General features: G+C 50.5%; 1 long non-coding RNA gene across 1 annotated transcript; it reads right to left on the bottom strand.

Moving 5' to 3' along the window:
• Nucleotides 1–20,037: 20,037 nt before the first annotated feature.
• Nucleotides 20,038–22,157, bottom strand: LOC135307051 (uncharacterized). Its single transcript, XR_010367792.1, has 5 exons — nucleotides 21,979–22,157; nucleotides 21,706–21,777; nucleotides 21,520–21,618; nucleotides 20,962–21,075; nucleotides 20,038–20,279 (listed from the first exon to the last, which is right to left on the bottom strand). It is a non-coding gene; the product is annotated as an uncharacterized LOC135307051 (long non-coding RNA).
• Between the last annotated feature and the right edge of the window lie 693 nt (nucleotides 22,158–22,850).

Below are 22,850 nucleotides of genomic sequence, written 5' to 3'. Positions count from 1 at the left end.
GTAATTGCTGTGCCGGGCTCAGCCGTGGCCGGGGCTGTGTGGCAGCAGCTCTTCCCCCAGGGCCTGCCCTTGCCCATCCCGGCAGCAGCCAAAGCTGGAGGCGCCTCGGCTTCCAGGCCTCTGGAGCTGGTTCAGAGCCCCGGGGAAACGGGACTGGTGCAGCAACGTCCCTGGCGCTGCAGCTGCTGCGGAGCTGGCCCTGAGTGCCCAGAGGCCCAAGGCACAGGAGCAGCCCCGAGCGGGAGCCCTGCCGCCAGCCCAGGGCCAGAGCCAGCCCTGGCTCCCGACTGGGCAGGGGCTGCGCTGGGTCCTGAGAGGGCCTGAGCCTGTCCCCTGGGGCTGGGGGAGCTGTCACGGGGCAGGGAGGGCCAGGGCTGGCAGTGGCTGCTCAGGGATGGCTTTGGCCCGTGTCCCTGGCAGCAGCCACTGCCCAAGCAGCTGCGCTGCCCCCGGGCTCTCCTCCCGGCCTGCTGGGCTTTGTTGGCTGGCACAGCCTGTGCCAAGGGCCGGCAAGGTGCCTGCAGGCCCCAGCTCTGGGGGAAACAGAGAACGTCCTGCCCGTATCCAGCGTGCTGCCAGCTCAGCAGTGCAGCACAGCACGGGCTCACGCTCCCCATTGCTCCCACAGATGCAGCCGGCACCACAAGACCTGTTCCCGATGCCCAGGATGGCCTCGGAAGGGGTTTCTGTCAGGGAACAGGCTGCTGGCTAGGGTTTCTGGCAGGCATGCTTTATTTGGAGCTTGTCTTCCTATTGTGCTGCTTTGGAATCTGGTATTCCTGGAACAGAAAACAGTGAGTGTTTTATTGCCTGCCCCCTCCAACAGCTTCTTTTCAAAATCCAGCATGGACAGGGAGCATTCCCATTGAGGCTGCAGTGGAGTTGTGGCCAGCCCATGATTGTCCAAATAACTCTGCTGAGGGTTCTGCTGCTGCCCAGTGCTTCCAGTGGCCTCTCAATTGCTGGGCCTTGTCCTGGGGGCCCGCTGGGGCTGCAGCCAGAGCTGGCTCCCACTGAGGCTGCCTGGCCAAGAGCAGCCCCAGGGGCACGGGGCAGAGGCAGAGGGAGGTGGGGAGGAGAAAGAGCAGGGCCGAGATTGCCCTTGAAAGGCAGAGGCGCTCTGGGGCCCGCTCCTGGCCAGGGACCCTGCCCAGAGCCGTGCCCTGCTGGCCGGGGCCTTGAGGGGCAGCTGTCCAGCTGGGCCCAGCTGTGCCAGCAGCTCCAGCCGTGCTGGGGAGCCTTGCCAGCTCTGGGCCCTGCTGTGCACGAGGGTCCCTGTGTGCCACTGGCAGCTGGGGCCTCAGCCACCTCCTCTCTCCACAGGAGCACCTCGGGACAGGAGTTGGAAGACGGTGGCTGCACCTCACACCCAGAAAGCGTGGGCAGCTCCTCCAGCAGCAGGAACGGCCCGGACAGCCCTCTCAAGTCTTCTGTGAAGAGGACCCCAGAACAACAGTCTACAAGGGAACCTCCTTTTACCCCGTAGATCCCACTGCCACCTGCTCTCCCCATGGGCCTCCCCAAGCTGCCTTCATCCCTTTTTTTATCTTTGTCTGTCCCATCCCAGCCAACTTGAATACCTCTAGGGACCCCAGGAGCAGCCCAGCACCCTCCAGCCCTTCCTGAGAACAACACATCCCTCCCTCTGCCCCTGAGCCCCCTGGCCTTGCCCTCTAGGAATCACGGAAGGTGACACCCCACCCCACCCCCCCCCCACCCCCCCCCCCCGCTTGCAGGGTAAGCAATGGCCCATCCTTCTGTTTAAATAAAGAGAAGGATCTTTGTTCTGGTTGGAAAGCAAAACCAGTGAGAGACTCCAAGTCAGAAATACAATTTATTAGAAAAAGGGAAAAAAATCAAAACACATGCAATGATACAAAAGAAAAACCACTGACAGGGTCAGAACACAGCCTGCTGACACCCTGCTAGTTAGGGTGGTGGTAGCAGTCCAGATGAAATGGACTTGTGGAAGTGGTGATCTTGTAGAAACAATCTGGTAGCTCTCATCCTCTGGAAAAGCAGTGGGTAAGGGCGACAGTTCCTCTGGGAATCCAGTGGAAAGACTGCTTGTTGTGTCCCAAAACCCAGATTATATCCAGCTGGGGATGCTTAGCTCCTCCCCCATGGGCAGAGCATCTCACAGTGGGCTGATATCATTCTGCCTCATGCTGTGGGTCCTTGATTAGCCATGAAACAGAAATGGCTCTGGGAGGGAAGTATCTCTGAGTCATGTGGCAAGACATTGATGGGCCCATTAACAGGAGATAAGGAAGAAACAATGCCCCTCCTGGTTTCAGCAGCTCTTGAGGATGGCATTAGAATACATCTTTACACTGCAACCTAGGACAAGCGGTCACCCCAGTGTCCAGGTGGCAGCAGCAGCAAAGCCCACCCAGCACCAGCACTGACTGAGCTCCATGCCCAGGAGGAGCCGTGGATGCCCACGGTGTGGGCAGGCAGAAGCCAGGCCGCGGCTGCTGTTGAAATGGAGGTTTTTGGGGGGGTTCAATTAAGTTAGCAATATATGGACTAAGCATTTAAATTTTAAATTGTAGAATTATGTGTTGAATTTTAACCTTTTACTTAAGAAACCTCTGCCATGGTACAAAGGGCATAGGAAAATGCAAATTTCTGAAGCTTCATGCTATGAAGGACAATACCAGTGTCATAAATAGGGCAGGAGATCTTTCTCCTTTTTAATGCCTTTATTAAAAAAATTCAGCTCAGGTTGTGGGAAACGACAGGTCGCCCGCACCCCCGCTGCTCCCAGGAGTGGCACGGAGGAAGAGGATGATGCAGCTGTGCCCGCTGGTATGGAGGCAGAGCTGGGGCTTCCGTCCTCGAGGGAGTAGTGGGAATTCTGCTTTTTTGGTCTAACATTCCAGATCCTCTTTCTTGCTGACATCCTTTCAGGTTAGGGTGAAAAGTAAAAAGGATCTTAGCAGATACTGGATTAAGTTCCTCATCTTTAGACATTGCTTAGGTTTCATAATTCCATGTTGGGTTGTTGTTTTTAGGAGTTTTTTTCCTGGAAAATTGCAAACTTTAGTGAAATGCATTCTCATCTGCATACTAGCTCTGATGTCACCCCCCCCACCCTGCTATCTGCAGGCTCTGGGGAAGCAGCAGGGGGACAATTGCGCTTGATTTCTAACCATTAACAGGTAATTGAAGAAAAACTATTAACAAGAGGTGATTGCAACATGAAGCTATCAACAACAAATAGTCAACATTTCAACTCACAACAACTGGCCCAACCTGTTTAACTTTGCAACCTTAAAAAAAATGGATAATTTGTTGGGGAGAACACCCCAGGTGTGGAGACACGAGGCTTGACTCCATTTCAGAAGGCTGATTTATTATATATTCTATTAAAATACTACATTAAAACTATACTAAAACAACAGAGAGGAAAAAATGACCAGAAGGCTACAAAGAAGAAGAACAGAATGGAATGCAGAACAAAAATCTTGTGACTGCTCACAGGCTCAACACAGTTGGCTGTGATTGGTCATCAAGTGAAAACAATCCACATGGACCAATGGAAGATGCACCTGTTGCATTCCACAGCAGCAGATAGTTATTGTTTGCATTTCTTTCCTGAGGCCCTCAGCTCCTCAGGAGGGGAAAAATCCTAGAAAAGGATTTTTAATAAAATATGATAGCTACAGGTAACTTTTACTCATAACTCCAGGAGAAGACCAGGGAATGCAAGAAACCTAGACTAAGGAGCTCCTCTGTCTCCAAGCTGATGGACAGAAGTGGTATGTATTCCTTTCCTTTTTTTAGGGTTGGCTACTGATAAGTCACATAAGAGATGCCTTTGTGTGCAGTTTTGCACAAGCAGTTTGCAAGCAATCGTCTGCCGGGGAGAGGCCGGTGGTGGGGGGTCCCCAGCTGACAGAGCAGCTGGCGGAGCGTTGGTTTGAACCTGTGATTGTGTATGGTTATCACGTCTGGACGTGCGTGCTTGTGTGTGTGTGTGGGTGTGCGTGAACGGTGAAACACGCTGCGGGGAGTGAGGTCTTGGTTTAGTTTCTCTGGTAACTGTGGTTTTGCAAAGAACATTTCAAGGGCACTGGGTCGCCGTGAGCGTGGCGCAGGTCGGTGCGGCGGGCAGAGGCGGCGCAAAGCCGGGGCAGCGGCGGCCAGCCGGCAGCGCCTGGGAGAGCAAGCAGCGCATGCCCAGCGCAGGCAGCCCCTGGCCGGCAGCACATGCGTGGTGCAGGGCGGCTCTAACGAGCGGCGCCAGCGCGGTGCAGGGCCATGAGCCGGGGCTTGCCAAATTGCTCTCGGCGCAGCGGGCCGACAGCACGGCTGGCAGGCACTCGGGGCATAAGCCGCGGTTTGTAGGGTTGCTTTGGACACCGCTAGCTGATAGCACAGCTAGCAGGAGCACGGTACAAGTCGGCATTTGCAAGCAAGCGCCGCTGGTTGGTAAGGGGCAGGAACCACCTGAAGGCAGCCAGCAAGCCCGCCTGGGCTAAGAGTTAAGTGTTTGCAGTGCGATAACACTGCCCTTCAGTCTTGACAGCTGTTACTAGGAGAGCCTTTGCATTAAGGGGTTTGCTGCCTTTTTTTTTTTTTTTTCTACAAGCGAGAGGTGATTTGCCCATGGTGGCTGCCTAACTTCAAGCCTGGGCTGGGAGAGCCCGGCCTCCGAGACATGCTCTACACAGGTGGTTTCAGCTTGAACCAAGTCAGTCTCTTCATCCGTCAGGTGCTGGGGAGTCATAGAACGGGAGGACGGAGGGAGAGACAGAGTGTTCTTGGGAGGGATATACCGCAGTTCAACACGTTGCTATCGAGCCTTTGACTGGGAACAACCCGCAGCTGAAAGACTGCTTAGAAACGCCTTGACCTGGGGGCTTGAAGGGGTGATTCCCTGTTTTGTGTGCAGACTGACAGCTTTTCACTGGGAGTCAGACTGGCACACAGCTTGGGTTCTCCTTCAGTGCAGAAAGTGTCAGAGGAGGTGGTATTGTGTTTCATATAGACGGAGACCTGCATGCCGTGCATGTACCCCTGAACTGCCAAGATACCATAACCAAGAGGTACATACAAGGTGTGAAATAGTGAATTTAATCTGTGGAAAAAGTCACCTAGACCCTAAGACATGGGAAGACATCTTTGAAGAGGATTGGGAAAGGATCAACTCCTTTATCCTTTCCAGGCACATCCTATCCATCCAGGCACAGCCGTATTAAAAGGAAGAATTAAGGAATTTTTTTTCTTTTCTTTTCTCCCCAGTGGTTTGGATTGTACCCGTAAGAGTTTGTAACTTTGTGTGGGACTGAGAAAACAACAAACAAGTAAAAGTTAATGGTGGATTGTTATATATTAATTATTAAATTACTTAGTATTTAATGTTAATAACATTTAATTATTTGAAGTATTATTGATTGTTAAATGGGTTATAAATATTTCTATACATTGATTATTTGATTAATTATTACTTTTTAAAAATAACTCAGGAGAAGGGGGAAAAAAAGGAGTTTTGATTTGAGACTCACATCTGGAGATTCGGAACTGAGTAAGGTAAAGCTTGCTCTAAAATAACATAATGGGAACAAGGCAGAGTAAGGAAGTACCTAAAGCCAGCCCATTAGGGTGTGTCTTAGCACATTGGAGAGAAATAGCAGGAAATGGGGGCACTCAAAATTTTAAAAAGCCTAATTATATATTGCTCCCATTGGTGGCCATTCTATCACCTGGAGGATGGGGCAAGGTGGCCTCCTACAGGTACATTGGAATAGAATACCCTGTTACAGCTAATGTTGTTTCTATGGAGGGAAGGGAAATGGGAGGAGGTTTCTTATTTTGATATGCTTTTCTCCCTCCAAAATAACCCTGATTGGCAAAGGGACTGTGGCATCAGAGCCCCCTCTGACCCCCTCGTTTTGGCTCTTGAAAGAGAAAACAGAAGCAAAATGGGAGAACTGAAATGGGGCTGCTCGGCCTGTAGCATAAGACAGAGATGCAGCAGGACAGATAAAGTTTATCGCACAGCACTAGAGGAACAAGAACAAGATCTAGCTGACCTATTTAGCCCTCATTTGGGAGGGCAGAGGGGAAGGGGTAGAGACTTGGGAGGGGCTCCATCTACACCACCTACACCAGCAAGTCGACCTCTTCCACTACTACTCCTACTCCTACTCCTACTCCTCCTCCTTTGGAGAAGACACCAGCTCCAACCCCTCCAGGCAGCCCAATAGCATCCCAAACCAGAGGACAAATACTGCAGGCCCCTTTGCAGGTGACAGTAAAACCAGGCAGAGAAAAGATATTAGTTAAGGTGCCCTTCTCCACCCTTGGTTTGGAAGCATGGGAAAGGGTTGCAGGAAATTACCAAAATCACCCAATAAACATTGCTAAACATCTAGGAAACATTATGAAGCAGCACAATCCAGACTGGGGTGCTATTCAATTGTTATTAGACACATTCACTGAAACAGAAAGCTAGATGGTTTTAAAAACAGCCAGGAACCAGGGAGCAGATCACTTTAGACAACAACTAGTGGACCTAAAGGAACATTTTCCACTTCAGGACCCAGGCTGGAACCTGAACCAACCAGTACAAAGACAGAGGCTAAAAAATTATAAGGATTGGCTTCTATTGGGAGTGGAAAGAGCAACACCTGAAACTATAAATTGGTCAGCTTTATATGCTATTAAACAGGCACCCTCAGAATCCCCCAGAGAGTTCCTAGACCACCTGAGAAACACAATGCGACGCTATGCACCACTGGACCCTGCATCTGATGTGGGGATATGCTGGAACCCAGGACACCCCTCTGGGTGCCCTGGATGACACGTGCCCCTGGCAGAGGGCTGGGGAGCCCTAGCAGGAAGCCAGAGACACTTGGGATTTGAATCTTAACCCATAGAGCAAATTACCAACCTTGTATGAAGAATCACAAGTCACAGAAGTTTAAGTAGATTGATAATGAATTAATCCTAAGGTGAAAAGTGGAATTTCAGGGATTTTACTAGAGGGGGTCTAGGAGGCAAGATGGAGGGATTTGGGCGTTGTCCTATTTTTCTTCCTTCTTCTTCCTAGCCTCCATCTTCTTGGTGATGGTGGCACATTTGGATTGGTTTAGACTAGAAGTAGACAGTCTATCAGAGGTGATTGGTATTGGAAAATAATGATCAATGAAGTACATGTAATTCCTCGTATAAAATGTAGACACCAGCCCAGGGGCGGGCAGCGTGCCCATGACAGACCGGCAGATCAGACCTCTGCAGGTCTGAAAAAGAATGGTTTAGATAAGAGACAATAAACAACCTTGTGAACCAGAGCTGAAGAATTGCGACTCTTTCTTCCACCATCCGGCTGGGAAAAAAGAACCCTCGGGGAGGGTCATCCTGACTGCAGGAAACCCGAGAGGGATACAACAACTAATTAATCTATTTTTGGGACAGTCCAAGGGGGATATTTGGTGCAAACTCTAAAAAGTCTGAGAAGAAGATATACGGAATTTAGAAACTTTATTGGTGGAGGCTTGGAGAGTCTTTAGCAACAGAGAAGAAGGGGATAAACAAGGGATGAAAAACTTAATAGCAATAGTGCAGGAGGAATGGAAAGAAAGACGTGAAAGCGGGCAGGGAGCACCCAGGCAAGGCCCTCCTCGATCCGGCAGAAATCAATGTGCAAACTGTAAGAAACAGAGCCATTGGAAGAAGCACTGTCCAGAGCAGAAAGAGAATGGTGAAGGGAATCAAAGGAGAGGAGGGGTGGTTGCCCATGTGCAAGACGATTAGGGGGACTGGAGGAGACTACCCCAGCAGGCTCTCTGGTTGTCAAACTAAAGCTGGGAGAAATGGAAAAAGAAGGGAAATTCCTAGTCAACCTTTAAAAGCGAGTACCTTCCTGGGGCAAGGTACTCGCTTCTAAATACAGCCTTGATGCCCGTAGGGGATGATTATGCTACAGTTACGGGAGCGACTGGCCAAACTGAAAAGGCATTTTTCTTTAGGCCACTAAAATACAAACTGGGAAAACAGTGGGGGATCCACAAATTTCTATATATGCCCAACTCCCCTGAGCAACTTCTGGACAGAGATTTGCTGGGACAATGACCGCCAACTATTGCATTCAAAAATGGGGAAATTACTCTGGAGGGAAATGATCAAGAGTATGTAGAAATATTGAGTTTGATATTAACCACTAGTCAAGTCACAAGGGAAACTGAAATCGATGAAGACGTAAAGAATCAGGTGTTCCCTGGGGTATGGGCCTCTGATGTATCAGGGAGAGCAAAAAATGCTCCGCCTGTTCAGATCAGACTAAAAGAGGGAATGCAACCTGTCAGAGTTAAACAGTATCCCCTGAGGAAGGAAGATAAGGAAGGAATTAGCCCAGTAATTGAGAACTTTTTGCATCTAGTATTATTAAAAGAATGTCAATCTGATTTTAATGCCCCTATCCTACCAGCCAGCAAACCTGATGAGTCATACAGGTTAGTACACGATCTGCAAGCCATGAACAAGGTAACTGAGGATCTGTATCCTGTGGTGGCCAATCCCTACACGATATTAAATTGCTTAACACCTGAACTAACTTGGTTTACCATTTCAGGTTTAAAAGACGCCTTCTTCTGCCTTCCTATCCACCTAGCCAGCCAGAAAATTTTTGCATTTGAATGGGAAAGTCCTAAAAGTGGGCAAAGAATTCAACTTACATGGACAGTACCCCCACAGGGATTTAAAAACTCACCCACTTTGTTTGGAGAACAACTTGCAAAGGAATTAGAGGCCTGGGAAGCCCCTCCAGAGGAAGCGAAGCTGCTACAAAGATGACATCCTCATAGCCACACGGACGAGTGAAGCATGCGTGGCCTGGACGGTAACCCTCTTGAACTTTCTGGGACTCCAAGGGTACCGAGTATCAAAGAAAAAGGCTCAAGCAGTAAAACAGACATTAACTTATCTGGGATACAAAGTCAGTACTGGACAATGTACCCTGGGCCAAAGCTGGAAGGAGGCAATATGCCAGACCCCAAAACCTCAGACTGCAAAAGAACTAGGAACTTTCCTGGCGATGACGAGGTGGTGCAGGTTATGGATCTGTTACTATGGACTGTTTGTTAAGCCCTTATATGAACTTATTGCAACTGAAAGCAGGGAAATCCAATGGACAAAGGAAGCTATGCAGGCCTTCCACCAGCTGAAGAAAGCCCTCATGTCAGCTCCAGCTCTGGGATTGCCAGACGTGAGTAAGCCTTTCCTCTTGTTCTCCAATGAGAAGCAAGGAATGGCCTTGGGAATATTAGCACAGGACCTTGGCCCATACCGGAGACCAGTTGCTTACTTCTCTAAGCAATTGGATGCAGCAGCTAAAGACTGGCCTGGATGCCTCAGAGCTGCTGCAGGAGTTGTACTGAATATCCAAGAGGTAAGTCAATTCACCCTGGGCCACAAAATGACTGTGCCAGTGTCTCACACGGTGTCTGCAGTGCTGGAGGTGAAAGGCGGACATTGGCTTTTCCCACAACGATTTCTGAGATACCAAGCTATTATGGTGGAGCAAGATGCTGTGGACATTGTGGTGACTAATATTGTCAATCCAGCCTCCTTCCTCAGTGGAAACCAAGGGGAGCCAGTGGAGCATGACCGCCTGGAGGTACCCCCGGTACTCGGGGTACAGGGCTCGATGCACCAGTACATGATGTGCAGGCTGGAGACTATGTATATGTTAAGTCTCTTACAGAGAAGGCCCTGGAACCACAATGGGAGGGACCATACCAAGTGCTCCTTACTACCTTCACTGCAATCAAGACTAAGGAACAAAGTGCTTGGATCCACCACAGCCATGTTAAGAAAGCTCCAGAAGCCCCTTGGAGAATAACACTGGGTGATGGTAAACTGAAACTGAAACTTACCTGCACAAAATGAATGCATCATGGTGGGTGGGGATTTGTGCTGAAGTGTTGTTTACAATCATTGCTGTAATCCAAAAATTAGAAAGTACTCCTAGCCAGAACAATGCTGAATGGCCTTGGTCCCAAGCCCTTACTCAATAGACCGGATCCATGGGTAAACCTTCCCATTTAAAAGGTTTAAACCTAACAACTGTGGTCATGTGCAAAAAGCAAATATAAAAAACGCTGCAGTGGCAGAAACAGAGGTTGTGGTGACTTCAAGGGACCATGGGGGAGGTAATTAAGATAGGGTGTAGAATGATTATTGGGACTACCTATAGTAAAGCAACCCAAATCAGTGTAAATAAGCACTGGAAGATTTGTAATCGTCCAAATGAATTGGACTGTTGGCACAACTTCACATTAAGACAAACTGTCAACATGGTTTGCCTCTGGGCCTGCAACACTATTGGGCTGTCTTTCAAATTTAAAATAAATGCTATAGCTAAGCCTGTTACAACCCACGCCAGCACTCAAGGACAAACCCAAAATATGCCATTGAAGCTTGAACCTAGAGTTTATGAAATTGGCCCATACATAATAAGGAATATGGGTCAACAACAACAGTTATTTAATCCAGGATTATGACATTTCGAACTGTTAATGCAAACTACTATCTCGACAGTTCAGCCAGCTTGTTCCTCCTTCATAAGGTCATCCTTCGAGGGATGGACAAGATGGCTACAAAAACACGCACACTTCAGAGACAGAATGCAAAGGGATTTAACCAAGATGTTAGGGACTGGGCTAGGGGTTTTGAATAGGATTGACTCAGAAATATTAATGAACAAATTAGCTGTAGCAGCTAGCCATCCAATAAAATTAAAACAGCCTTTACAGTCATCTCTTTTGGCATAGGAAAACAGTCAGTGGCAAGTCTTGAGGGTGCTGCCGAAATGGAGAGATATTGAAGATCAAGACCATAGCTTGCTAGCAGACACATTAAAGGGGGCACAGGATAACATATCTTCAGCCCTCAGCTATATGCAAACACAATTATGGGTACAGTCAACAGCTGCTTTAATCATAAGAGAAGGAAGTGAAGGAGTCTTTCCCACTGAAGTGCAAAAGGTGGTCTGGGGCAGTGCTACAGACATTGAGAAAGATTTCCAGTCTTGGTGGACCATGGTAATTTTACATATAATCCCTCCACTAACACAGCTCCAGCCTTCGTGCTCACTCTGCATAATGGCACAGTTCACGCTATTCACGCCATTGCTGCCTTAGGGCTCAGTCACGAGCAGCCAGCATTATACCCCTCAGAATACAGGGTATGGGCTTGGAAAATCCAGGGGAGATGGCAAACCGTAAACTTGGAACCTTGCATTGCTCAAGAACAACAGGGATTCATCTGTGACAGTAATGTGATTAGTGCTCAAGACATATGCCTTGACAATGACCAAGGCATTTGCCACTTTGAGATCCACCCAGATACCAACCAAGAAACGGTACTAGTGTATATAGGTGATGGCTGTGTGTGTTTAAGGACTGTGTGTGTGATGTCATAGAAATTGATAAGAACAAGGTTGCCGGGGTCAGGATTTTCACCCGCTCGACCCCGGCTAGATGTTCCTCTTCACTAGATAGAAGGAGGGCAGCTTGAGTCCTGGATAATTTCAACTGATTTATTGCAGGGTCCAAAAAGGATAGGAAAACATGGAGGGTAGGCTGAGGGACACACAGTGAGTCGAAGGGACAGCAGGGATGGTAACACCAGCAGAGGGATACCAGGGCGAGTGCGAGATCTCTGGGGAAAGTTACAGATTTTGTGCACAGCTACATGGAGGGGGATGGGAGGGGAAAATTTTCACGGGAGTAACTAATGAAAGATACAAAGGGTACAGGATGAGTGTGGTGGGAAAGGGAGTACAGCATTCGAACCATGGGAAAGGAATGAATTTTCCCTGACTTAGACAATGGTGCTTTCCCAGGGCATTCCTGAGATAGCTTTCTCACCCATGACCCCCACATCTCCCCCTTCTTTCTTTATTAAATAAATTTTTCCAAGTGACTTTTCTATTACTCTTTTCAAACAACTCAGGGCAACCATTATCATGAAAATGACAACTAAAATCCACACCAAATTTTTGAGAATTGGTACAAGCCACCCGGGGATTCCCCACTGTGTGAGTGCTTTACCTACTACATTGATGTCTCTGGTCTCCGTCATGAGGTCTTGCACTTGGTTTCGAATTTGCTGAATGCTGCCATGTATGGAGGTGCTTTTAGATGTTAAATTAAAATAGCACAGACCAGCAAAGTCCTGACAGCTGTGACCGTGCGCCAGAAGGAGAAAATCAATGGCAGCTCTATTTTGTAGGGTGGCGTGCCTGGTGGTTTCTTCTTCCGTGAGCAGATCTGACAGGGCTGCGGAGGCAGCTTTGGCCTGATGGCTGAGCCAACACCCCAGGTGGGAAATTTCACCGAGAGCCTTTGCAGCTGCGTACCAAGGTAGAAAAATGGATACAGAGACTCTTTTGGATTCGCTCCAATTATAAATTTTGTCATCGCAATTTGGGTCGAATTGACTGTAAGATTTCTTTTTGATGCCAATCGTTCTTGATTCTGCCAATTTATAATTTGTGATGTGTTTGGGGTGAGGACAGTCAGCTGTTCGAGGCTGCAGGGACCTCCTTTGATCTTTGATGGGATCCCTGCCCACACTCTGTCGCCGCAGATAAGAAACACGCCTCTCGGTGACACTCTGGGAACATTACTGGACTCAGATGGTGTGCTAGAGGTATAGTTGCACCATGTGGCTGAATTATACTTTCTGCTATTAGGTGTTACATCTTTCTGAGTTATTGTGCCTGAGACTGCAGAGTCATGCCAAATGGGTGTGTTTTGTAGATAGAAAAACCTAACACAGTATGCAGCTGGAGCAGAGCCCAAGAGATCTAACTCCTGAGGCTCTTGTCTGGCATGTGGTCAAATCTTTGTCCAGGTGTCCCAGGTGTCAACCGGATTTGGTTTCTTCCCCGCATATGGATAATCTTTTTGCGACAGAGGCATTCCCACCAGGCACGTAGACAGAGGATTGTCCACGCTGCCCATTGACAAGCAGATCTTGTTTCAGAGTTTTCGCCAGATTCTGCCATACATTTTCTGTTGGTTGTTGCACCACCCACCCTTCTGCTATCCACGGATGGAGCAGAATGGTGATTGCAGTGAAAAGCACTTGTTTGAATTTCATTCTTTCCAGGGTGGCCTTCCAGGGTGATTTTGCTGTAGCAAATAGCAAGAGAAACATATGACATTAAATTTCTGTACACTCTTTCAGTCACTCTCCTCACCCTCCCCCTTTTCTAATAATCGTAGGACACAAGCAGGAAAGAGAGGCGTGGGGACTTGTGGGATGGGTTGGGGGCAAGGTATGTGGGAAAAGGGATAGGGATAGTTGGGGAGGAAAGGAGGGGTTCTGCAGCAAGGTATGACAGGGGAAAATATTTTTTTGTGATGAGAGTTCGTGCTACAATTTTGGGAATTCTGGTCTTCTTCTTCCGATGCTTCCAAGCGACTGCATCTGCTGCGGTGTCTGGCTGATCAGATCAGGCAGCTTGGCTTTTCCTGGGTGGGTCAGCAGGCTGATTTGCATCCTGTTAGGTTTTGACAAAGTGGCCTGGAATCCAGTTCGGCCCTGTTTCTGTTGAAACGCACACGTACCCTTGGCCCCAGGTTATTAGTGGAAAAGGACCTTTAATTTGGTGGGACTCAGGGTCTCTGATGAGCACAGGTGGGTGTTCTTTGAGATGGGCAAATGTGTTGTTATGCAAATGCCAAAGGATTGGAGGATTTGGCTCTTTTGAATGGCAGTTAAGAAAAGTGAGCACATATAGTGCTTTGCAGAGTCTTTCTTGAGGTGTCATTAAAAGGGCAGAATCTTTTTGTAAACCTAACAGGTTGTTAATTTCTTTGTGTGTGCGTTCTATTATTGATTGTCCCTGAGGGTTGCGAGGAATGCCGGTGGGATGGGGATTTCCCAAAGCTGAGAGAAAATTTTGAAATGCTTTGGAGGTGTAACTTGGTTCATTATCTGTCTTAATCTTTTTTGGAACTCCTAGGGTAGCAAAGGCCATGTAAAAGTGCTTGGTGACATCTTTGGCTTTCTCTCCTACATGCAGAGATGCAAAGATTGCACCAGAAAATGTATGTATACATACGTGAATATATTTTAATTTCCCAAAACATGGGTAATGAGTAATGTCTGACTGCCACAGGTCAAATGCATTCAGTCCCCTAGGACTGATACCTGTTAATACTGTTGGAAGGGCATGGGATTGGCAATTTGGACATGTGGCTACAATGGCACGGGCTTGTTCTTGTGACAATTTCAACTGACGTGCCAGGGCTGGCATGTTTTGGTGGTAGAACAGGAGGCTCAATTGTGCTTGTTTAAAAATGTCAGGTAAAGTTGGTGAAGTAATTGTGGTGGTGACTGTCATTGCCAATGCATCTGCCCTCTGGTTCCCCTCAGTAAGGAAGCCAGGCATGTCAGTGTGGGATCTTACATGTAGAATATGATAGGGTTGCTCTCCATGAGAGATGAGCCAGATTAATTCTGAAAGCAAGGAAAACAGCTGTTTGTTTTGCACGTCTTTGAGCAGAGCATGCTCTGCTCCATCAGCTATCCCGGCAACATAAGATGAATCAGTCACTAAGTTAAATGGTTGCTGGAATATCCTGAAGGCACTCACAACTGCAAAAAGCTCTGCAATCTGGGGGGAACCTTTGATGGTCTGAACATCAGATTCCCACTTTTGAGTGTTCATGTCTTTCCAGGTAAATACCAATCTGTGGGACCTGCCAGCCCCATCAGTGAACACTGTGACAGCGCCTTTAATAGGAAGATGACTTTGGAAAGTTTTTGGAACTACATGGAACGAATCTTTGAATAATTTGTGCTTTGGGTAGTGAATTGAGACTTTCACGAGATAGCTATCTAAAGCAATTTGGATGTTTTCATTTGTTTTTAATAAGGCGTCCAATTGACCTAACTTCAAAGGCAGGTAAATGCATGAGGGATCACAGCCTACGGGGCTTCAGAGGCGATGGTGACTTCTGGCAATTAATTTTGCTAGCAACTCTGATGGTGTATACACTGTTTCCGCAGGCTGATGTGGGAGAAACAACCACTCGAGTATGATGAGTGGGTCTTTCTGTGTTGTGTCCCACTGAAATAGGAGCCCATGAAAGTGTGGGCACTTTCCCAGGATGACAAATTCAATCGTAAGGTTTTTTCTGACCTGTTCAGCCTGTCGTGTCCTCATTGCCTCTGCTACTTTCTGCAATGTTTCCTCTGCCTCTGGTGTCAGGGTCCGTGGGGCTGTGGGGTCGGTGTCTTTCTTCAGCAAGGAGAACAGTGGAGCCAGCTCTTGCCTTGTCAAGCCGAGCAAAGGCCGGACCCAAGTGATGATCCCACAAATGCGTTGAATGTGCTCTAGAGCCTGTGGCTGTTCATTTATAGAAAAAATCTGTGGTGTTACAGTTCTCCCAGTGATGAGATACCCAAGGTATGTCCACAGTGCTGACATTTGTATTTTGTCCTGAGCAATTACAAAACCTGCTTTCTCAATAGTAGAAACAGTCTTTTCGAGAGCGGCACTAAGGTAACTTTTGGTGGCAGCACAAATAAGTATGTCATCCATGTAATGGACTATGATAGCTTCAGGAAACTGATTCCTGACAGGTGATAAAACCTGAGCAACCTACATTTGGCATAACACGGGGCAGTTTTTCAATTCTTGAGGATTGATACCCATTGATACCTTTTAAAAGTCTCACTTCTGTTCAGAGATGGTACTGAAAATGCAAATCTGAGGGCATCTCCTGGGTAAAGTGGGATGTTAAAGAAGCAGTCCTTGATAGCAAGGACAGCAAGCTGCCAATCGTGGGGAAGCATAGAAGGGGAGGGGAGGCCAGGCTGAAGGGGACCATATCCTCAATAACCTCATTAATTTTTTGAAGGTCTTGGAGCAGATGCCAACTGCTTTTGCCAGCTTTCGGATGACAAAATCTGAGGTATTTCACGGGCTAGTTGATGGAACTAATTGCCCGAGTTGTTCTTGCTCCTTGACTGATTCGATGAGCGCATTTAATTTGTCTGATGGGAGGGGCCACTGATCCACCCACATCGGAACATCGGTTTTCCAATTCAGTGGTGGGGAAATTCTCTCTGCAGTGGCCCATGCCAAAAATCCCACTTGGGGTCAGGGATATAAAGGCAGGCACCTCACTGGGATAAAACATCCCTGCCAAATAGGGAGATATTGGATGACACGACAAATGGTCGGATGGTGGAGACTTGCCCCTCAGGCCCCTCTACGCTTACAAGATGAGGACTTTGCATGGAATTGACAGCTCCACCAACACCGGAGATTGTGCCACAAGGGGACACCAGTGCCCAGTCGCGGGGCCACTTTGCCCTGGGGAGGATAGTAAGGTCCACACCTGTGTCAGCCATGAGACGAAGTTCAATGGATTTCCCATTTTTGGAAATACAAGAATCAATCAGGGGTTTGTCTTTACAAATCTAGTGACATGCAAACGCATCAAAATTTGAATCAGGTTCAACCTCTGAATCCTGGCCGGTTAAAATTAACATTTGTGCAAAAGGTGCAAATTTCAACAATGTAAATGGTGGATTGTAACAAACAACTGACACAGTAATTTCATTGCCTGGATTTACAGTCACAACTTCTGGTAATATACTTACCTGATCTGGAGTGTGTTCACTGTCCCCAAACAGCAGGACTGTAGTTGGTTGAGGGTGAAAAGGGGGCTCAAGGTACCCAGCTGGAACTCAAACTAGATCTTCGTTGGGGAAAAGCAGATGGACAGAACTTACTAACATTGGTCGGAGGCTTTGGGGAAAGTTCCGGGTTCTGCGGAACAACTGGAGTCCGTCCTCATGACTGCGGTCCTCTGCGAGGAGCCTGTTGGGGCGGGGGACTCCTGGATGGCTGGCAGCTGAGGTGGGCTTTGCAGGCAAGGCCGGTAATTTGCTGTTGTCGCGCGGCGTGGCCCCATGCTCTGCTAAGCATTTCCCTGGGTCGGCTGATAATATTGCTGCTGAAAGTTGTATGTGGGCCGATAGGGCTGTTGGAAAGGAGGAGGCCTAGGAGGTGGAACATAGTTAATAAATTGCCCAACAGGAAGGTGAGGACAGTCTTTCTGGAAATGTCCAAGTTGGCCACAGTAAAAGCAACGGACATTGCTAATGTTTGTCATGGCTTCCCTCACTCCCTTACTCACTGCAAAAGACACCAGGGACAGCACTTTGGGGACAGAGGCTCCTGTTCAGGGTGGTGGCACTATGTCCCTAGCAACAAGCTGATAATGCAGCTGTGGCAGGGATGTTGGACATGGCTTAGGGATGGCTGATGAGAGGCGCAGGTGCAGGTACAGGTCTCCCTGATGGAACTCTTTGGCCGGTCTTGTGAAGCTGCAGAGACGCTCCTGTGGAGAGAGGAGGTGGCTGAGGCCCCAGCTGCCAGTGGCACACAGGGACCCTCGTGCACAGCAGGGCCCCGAGCTGGCAAGGCTCCCCAGCACGGCTGGAGCTGCTGGCACAGCTGGGCCCAGCTGGACAGCTGCCCCTCAAGGCCCCGGCCAGCAGGGCACAGCTCTGGGCAGGGTCCCTGGCCAGGAGCGGGCGCCACAGCGCCTCTGCCTTTCAAGGGCAATCTCGGCCCTGCTCTTTCTCCTCCCCACCTCCCTCTGCCTCTGCCCCGTGCCCCTGGGGCTGCTCTTGGCCACAACTGCTAATCCGTGATTGTTCTCTCAGCAAAGGGGCATCGAGAAGTTGCCTCCAGCATGCAGCGTGATCTCCACACAGTGACGGACCAGGACTTCCAGTCAATCCATCTCTCGATCCCAGTATCCATGGGAGCACAGTTCAGAAGCGTTTCCATGCTGTGCTGGCTTGCCCACGTGCTTTAGGGAAGTGGGCATTGCAAGGAGCTCCTTCCTCAGTGGCAGCAGGCACGGCCTCAGCTGCAGGCCCGGTGCCGCCTGTGGCGCAGGGAGCGGCCGTGGCTGTCGCTGTGCTCGGCTGCAGCACAGGGCCAGGCCGGAGCGGGGCCCTTGTTGTGCCTCCGCCGCTGCTCGGCAGCGCCGCCGGAGCCCGGGGCCGCGGCCCTTCCCCGCCGGGGCCGGGACCTGCCCGACAAGGGTGCGGCGGCTCCAGAGGCCCCGCCCGACCCCCAAGGATGGGCTCCGCCCGCCGGCCGCAAGGCTTGGCAGGAAGCTTTCTGCCCACTTTGCACAGCCTCCACCCAGAGTGGCCCTTTGCTGCACTGAGGAGACTGACAAACCCCGCTGCACATCTCATGAGGGATCCCTGCACACCTTCGTAGAGACCATCAAGACTCCTTTATGCCTCCTGAGGGATCCCTGCACCCCTCAGCAGAGACCCCAAAATATCCCTGTGTGCCTCACAGGGAATCCATGCACACCAATGCAGAGACCCCAGGACAGCCTTGTGTGCCTCACAAAAGACCACAGCCTCCTGCCCACCTTAGGAAGGACTCAGCTCCTCTCCAGGCCTTGACGGCAAGCACTAAACCACCACGTTAATCACGAGGAACTCAAGCCCCTGCCAGCCTTACGGATGTCTCCAGTCCCCTGTATGCCACAGAAGAGATCTCAAATCCCCTGAGAACCTCACGAGGAACCCCAGCACCATGCACCACTCTACAAAGGACGCAAAGCCCTGCATGCCTTCCTGCAAAACCCAACACCTACAAAACCCCCCCTCCAGCTGGTGTGCCACATGAGGGACCCTGGCCTACTGCCATCCTTACAGGCTTTTATATGGCATGGCCAATGCCCGGCATGCCATAGAAAAGCCTGGCTTGTCATTAACTCTAGCCAGCAGTGGCAGAGTAGTTCCCTGGCAGAAACCAATTCCCTTCTGGGCATGGGGAAGACGTGTTGTGGTGCCGGCTGCATCTGTGGGAGCAATGGGGAGCGTGAGCCCGTGCTGTGCTGCACTGCTCAGCTGGCAGCACGGCGGATACAGGCAGGACGTCCTCTGTTTCCCCCAGAGCTGGGGCCTGCAGGCACCTTGCCGGCCCTTGGCACAGGCTGTGCCAGCCAACAAAGCCCAGCAGGCCGGGAGGAGAGCCCGGGGTCAGCGCAGCTGCTTGGGCAGTGGCTGCTGCCAGGGACACGGGCCAAAGCCATCCCTGAGCAGCCACTGCCACCCCTGGCCCTCCCTGCCCCGTGACAGCTCCCCCAGCCCCAGGGGACAGGCTCAGGCCCACTAAGGACACACTGGAGCCTTGCTCTCCCTCTCTGTCCTTTCCCCACCATGGGCACCCCATGCAGTCACTCCCCAGGTTTCAGGATGTGTCCCCCATGGAAGGACCCCAGCAGGACTGCTCAGAACCCGAGTGCCCTGAGCCTGCTTGGGATAATTCCCCTGAGCTGTGCTGGTCTTGTCTGGGCTGTGTAAGACTAAACATTAAGAATTAAAGGCAATTATACTTTTATTGCCCAAGTCTCAGAAGATTCTAGGTTTCCTTAACTGTAAAACTACTTTGTCAAATGCAGAACTGTTGGAGGAAAGGGGAACAAATATCTGGTGTCCGTATTCTATGAAAAACTCTTCTCAATGCTACAAAGGAAAAATATATCTAAATGTTTTAAAATGAAAGACAAAGATAACATGAGGGTGCTGTTGGTCTGATGAGCCCCATGCCCAGCTGCTGCCTGCCCATGCCTGGCTGTGCCCAGACGAGCAGCTCCGCCAGTGCTGGTGGTAGCACACAGACACCTGAGCTGAAGCTGGACTCAAGCCTGTGATAGATGAGTAAAGTGACAGTTGACTCTCACAATTAAAGGATAAATATCATGCATATATGTTAAGAGAAGTTTTATATATATATAGATATGTTTTACCCCCTGTTGTGTTGTTATCTTGGGATTACCTGAGTTTGAGACATTTAAGAGGGTCACCTTGCTACGACAGCAGCACCTGACCTCCAATCGAGATGTAAGGAAGTAAACTCCAGCACTGGACATCAAAGAAGGAGTCGATAGACAGAACTTTAAGAAGAGCAAAAGAGTTAAAAGGTGAGACCTCCATTGCGTGCATGAGAATGTGGTGGGAAAAATCCTCTACTCCCGGCACAGTAACATTGTCTTTATTCAGTGTCCTGTTATATTTCTAATAAGGTTTTTAATAAACATCTAAAATTTTTACAAGTAAATATAACTTTTCGAATAATCCATTCCCTGGCTAGAGGGCTGCACCTCCTATCCTGGATGGGCAGCTAGGTCATTCCCTTCAGGGAGAGACGGATCTGTTCTAGGCAGTGGTTGTAGCATACTTCCAGCTATGAGCTGGTAATACACCTGTGGAAGGGACAACGGATACTGGCATGGAGATGCATGATGACAGGCCAAGTTCTCCATGGCTGAGGTATTAGGCCGGTCTTGTGAAGTGGGAGAGGTGCTCCTGTGCAGAGAGGAGGTGGCTGAGGCCCCAGCTGCCAGTGGCACACAGGGACCCTCGTGCACAGCAGGGCCCAGAGCTGGCAAGGCTCCCCAGCACGGCTGGAGCTGCTGGCACAGCTGGGCCCAGCTGGACAGCTGCCCCTCAAGGCCCTGGCCAGCAGGGCACGGCTCTGGGCAGGATCCCTGGCCAGGAGCGGGCCCCACAGCGCCTCTGCCTTTCAAGGGCAACTTCGGCCCTGCTCTTTCTCCTCCCCACCTCCCTCTGCCTCTGTCCTGTGCCCCTGGGGCTGCTCTTGGCCAGGCAGCCTCAGTCGGGAGCCAGCTCTGGCTGCAGCCCCCCGCTCGGGGCTGCTCCTGTGCCTTGGGCCTCTGGGCACTCAGGGCCAGCTCCGCAGCAGCTGCAGCGCCAGGGATGTTGCTGCACCAGTCCCATTTCCCCGGGGCTCTGAACCACCTCCAGAGGCCTGGAAGCCGAGGCGCCTCCAGCTTTGGCTGCTGCCGGGCCGGGCAAGGGCAGGCCCTGGGGGAAGAGCTGCTGCCACACAGCCCCGGCCACGGCTGAGCCCGGCACAGCAATTACCTGCTGTGCCTGTGCCCGTCTCTGCCATCACCTTCCTTCCTGCAGCTAGGGCTGCCAATGAGCCACTGCTTCTCCCTGAGTGTTCCTCCTCCTGAACAGCCTTTTGGTCCATCACTTGAAAAAGGAAAAAAGGGACAACTGGATCAAATGGAAATATTCCCCACTGGGGAGGTGGCACCTTCATGAGGCAATGCTTGTCTAAGTCACAGGTAAAGATCAGGAAAAAGCCCAGGTAACTGGGGCTGGGCCAGTGCACTCCCTTGTGCAAACAGCTGCACCTCCTGATCTTCTCAGAGACTGGGAAATGGCAGGGGATCTCAGGCCCACGGTACAGTTGGGGCACCCTATCAGCTAATGCCAAATTCCATCCTGCAGAGGCTGGGGAGGAATTGCAGCAAGGCCAGGCTGGGAAACAGCCCTGCAGGGCGTGAAAGCAGCAGCGGGGCAGCGAGGCTGCCATGGATCCCTTCCTGCTGTGCCAGGCACGGCGTGTCCAGATGTGCAGCCAAAGCCCCCGGCTGCTGAGTCCCAGGGGAAGCATGAGGGAAACGCACCCACCTTGTCCTCGGGGTGCTTGCTTCTGTGTTTGTCTCAGGAATTCATCTGCCTCATGAGATGTTTTGGCTGCAGTATCTTGGGTCTTTCCTTTTGCAGGACCTTAAGAGAAAGTAGTTCCATTTCTCAGGAATGGATCCCACAAAAGCAGGGCTCAGCCTGTGAGGTCAGAAGCGACACACTACTCACCCCTGCCATGGGAGCTGGGTTGGGGCCAAGCATCCAGCCCTGGACCTGGAGAAGTCCTCCCGGCAGACACACCTGTAACTCAACAGCCACAGAAGCTTCTGCCATCTCTGCTGATCTGCACGGGCACCACTGAGCCGCAGCAGCGGTGAGGGGATCGTGCAGGGTGCGGGCACACGCGTGCATGGTTCTGTGCTGGCACCTGCAGCGCTGTCCCCCTGGCCCAGCTTTGGGCTCTGAGTTGGAAGCTCTCCCAGGGGAAAGGCCTTGACCTACCCTCAGCATCTCCCAGAGCCTCAGTCCTGGATGTGGGGCCTTCACCGGAAGGTTCATCTGCAAAGAAAGGCAGGACAGAAGAGCTCCTGTGGCACTGCAGGAGATCCTCAGGCTGCCCACAAGGCTCAGCCCAAGGGCACAGCCCTGGGCCCGGCCCCTTCCCTCTCTGCTCTTCTCTTTGACTGCACAGAGCACACGGAAGGACACACTGGCACAGCACACGGGAGGAGGACTGAAAGATCAATGTTCCTTCCTCCCACTGACAGCGATCCTGTGGGATTCCTCAGGCCTCCAGAAGGGAGCAGGGAAAGATTCTCAGAATCCTTCAGCCCTTACATAATGTTAAGGGAAAGGGTCTATAAATGAGCTTTTGTTGCATTGATCCTGATTATTCACTCAGGAAAGGCAGAATGAAAACTTGCCTCCAGCATCCTCCAGGAACTTCAAACCATCCTTCATCAGGACTTCCTGAAACCATGTCACGATTCCAGTCTAAAAGGGAGCAGAGATCACAACCATATCTGTGGCATGCTGGGAACCCCTAATGCTACAGGGAAAAGGGCACTGCAAGGGGGTCGGGTAAGGTTATGGGACCCAGATGGGAATGGACATGGCCAAACCTGCCCAGGGGCCTGGGGAGCTCTGGGCTGGCTCCTGATCACTCTCCACACTCTTTCCCTGCCCTCAGCAACATCCCTGGGAGGGGTGGCTGGAGTAGCCCAGGGCCCTGGGGCTCTCTCCCTCAAACTCACAGAAAATCCTCCCTAAAGCCCTGGGGCAAACTGCAGCAGGCAGTGCCACAGCTATCCATCCCTCCCTCCTACACTCCCTCCTGCCCTCCTTCTGCTGGGACAGCTCCCAGATCCCAAGGG

Source organism: Passer domesticus, chromosome 9 (genome assembly GCF_036417665.1).
Source record: "Passer domesticus isolate bPasDom1 chromosome 9, bPasDom1.hap1, whole genome shotgun sequence".
NCBI classification, from domain to species: Eukaryota; Metazoa; Chordata; class Aves; order Passeriformes; family Passeridae; genus Passer; species Passer domesticus.
The sequence above is the reverse complement of the archived record's forward strand: the minus strand, read 5'-3'. Positions and strand labels throughout refer to the sequence as shown.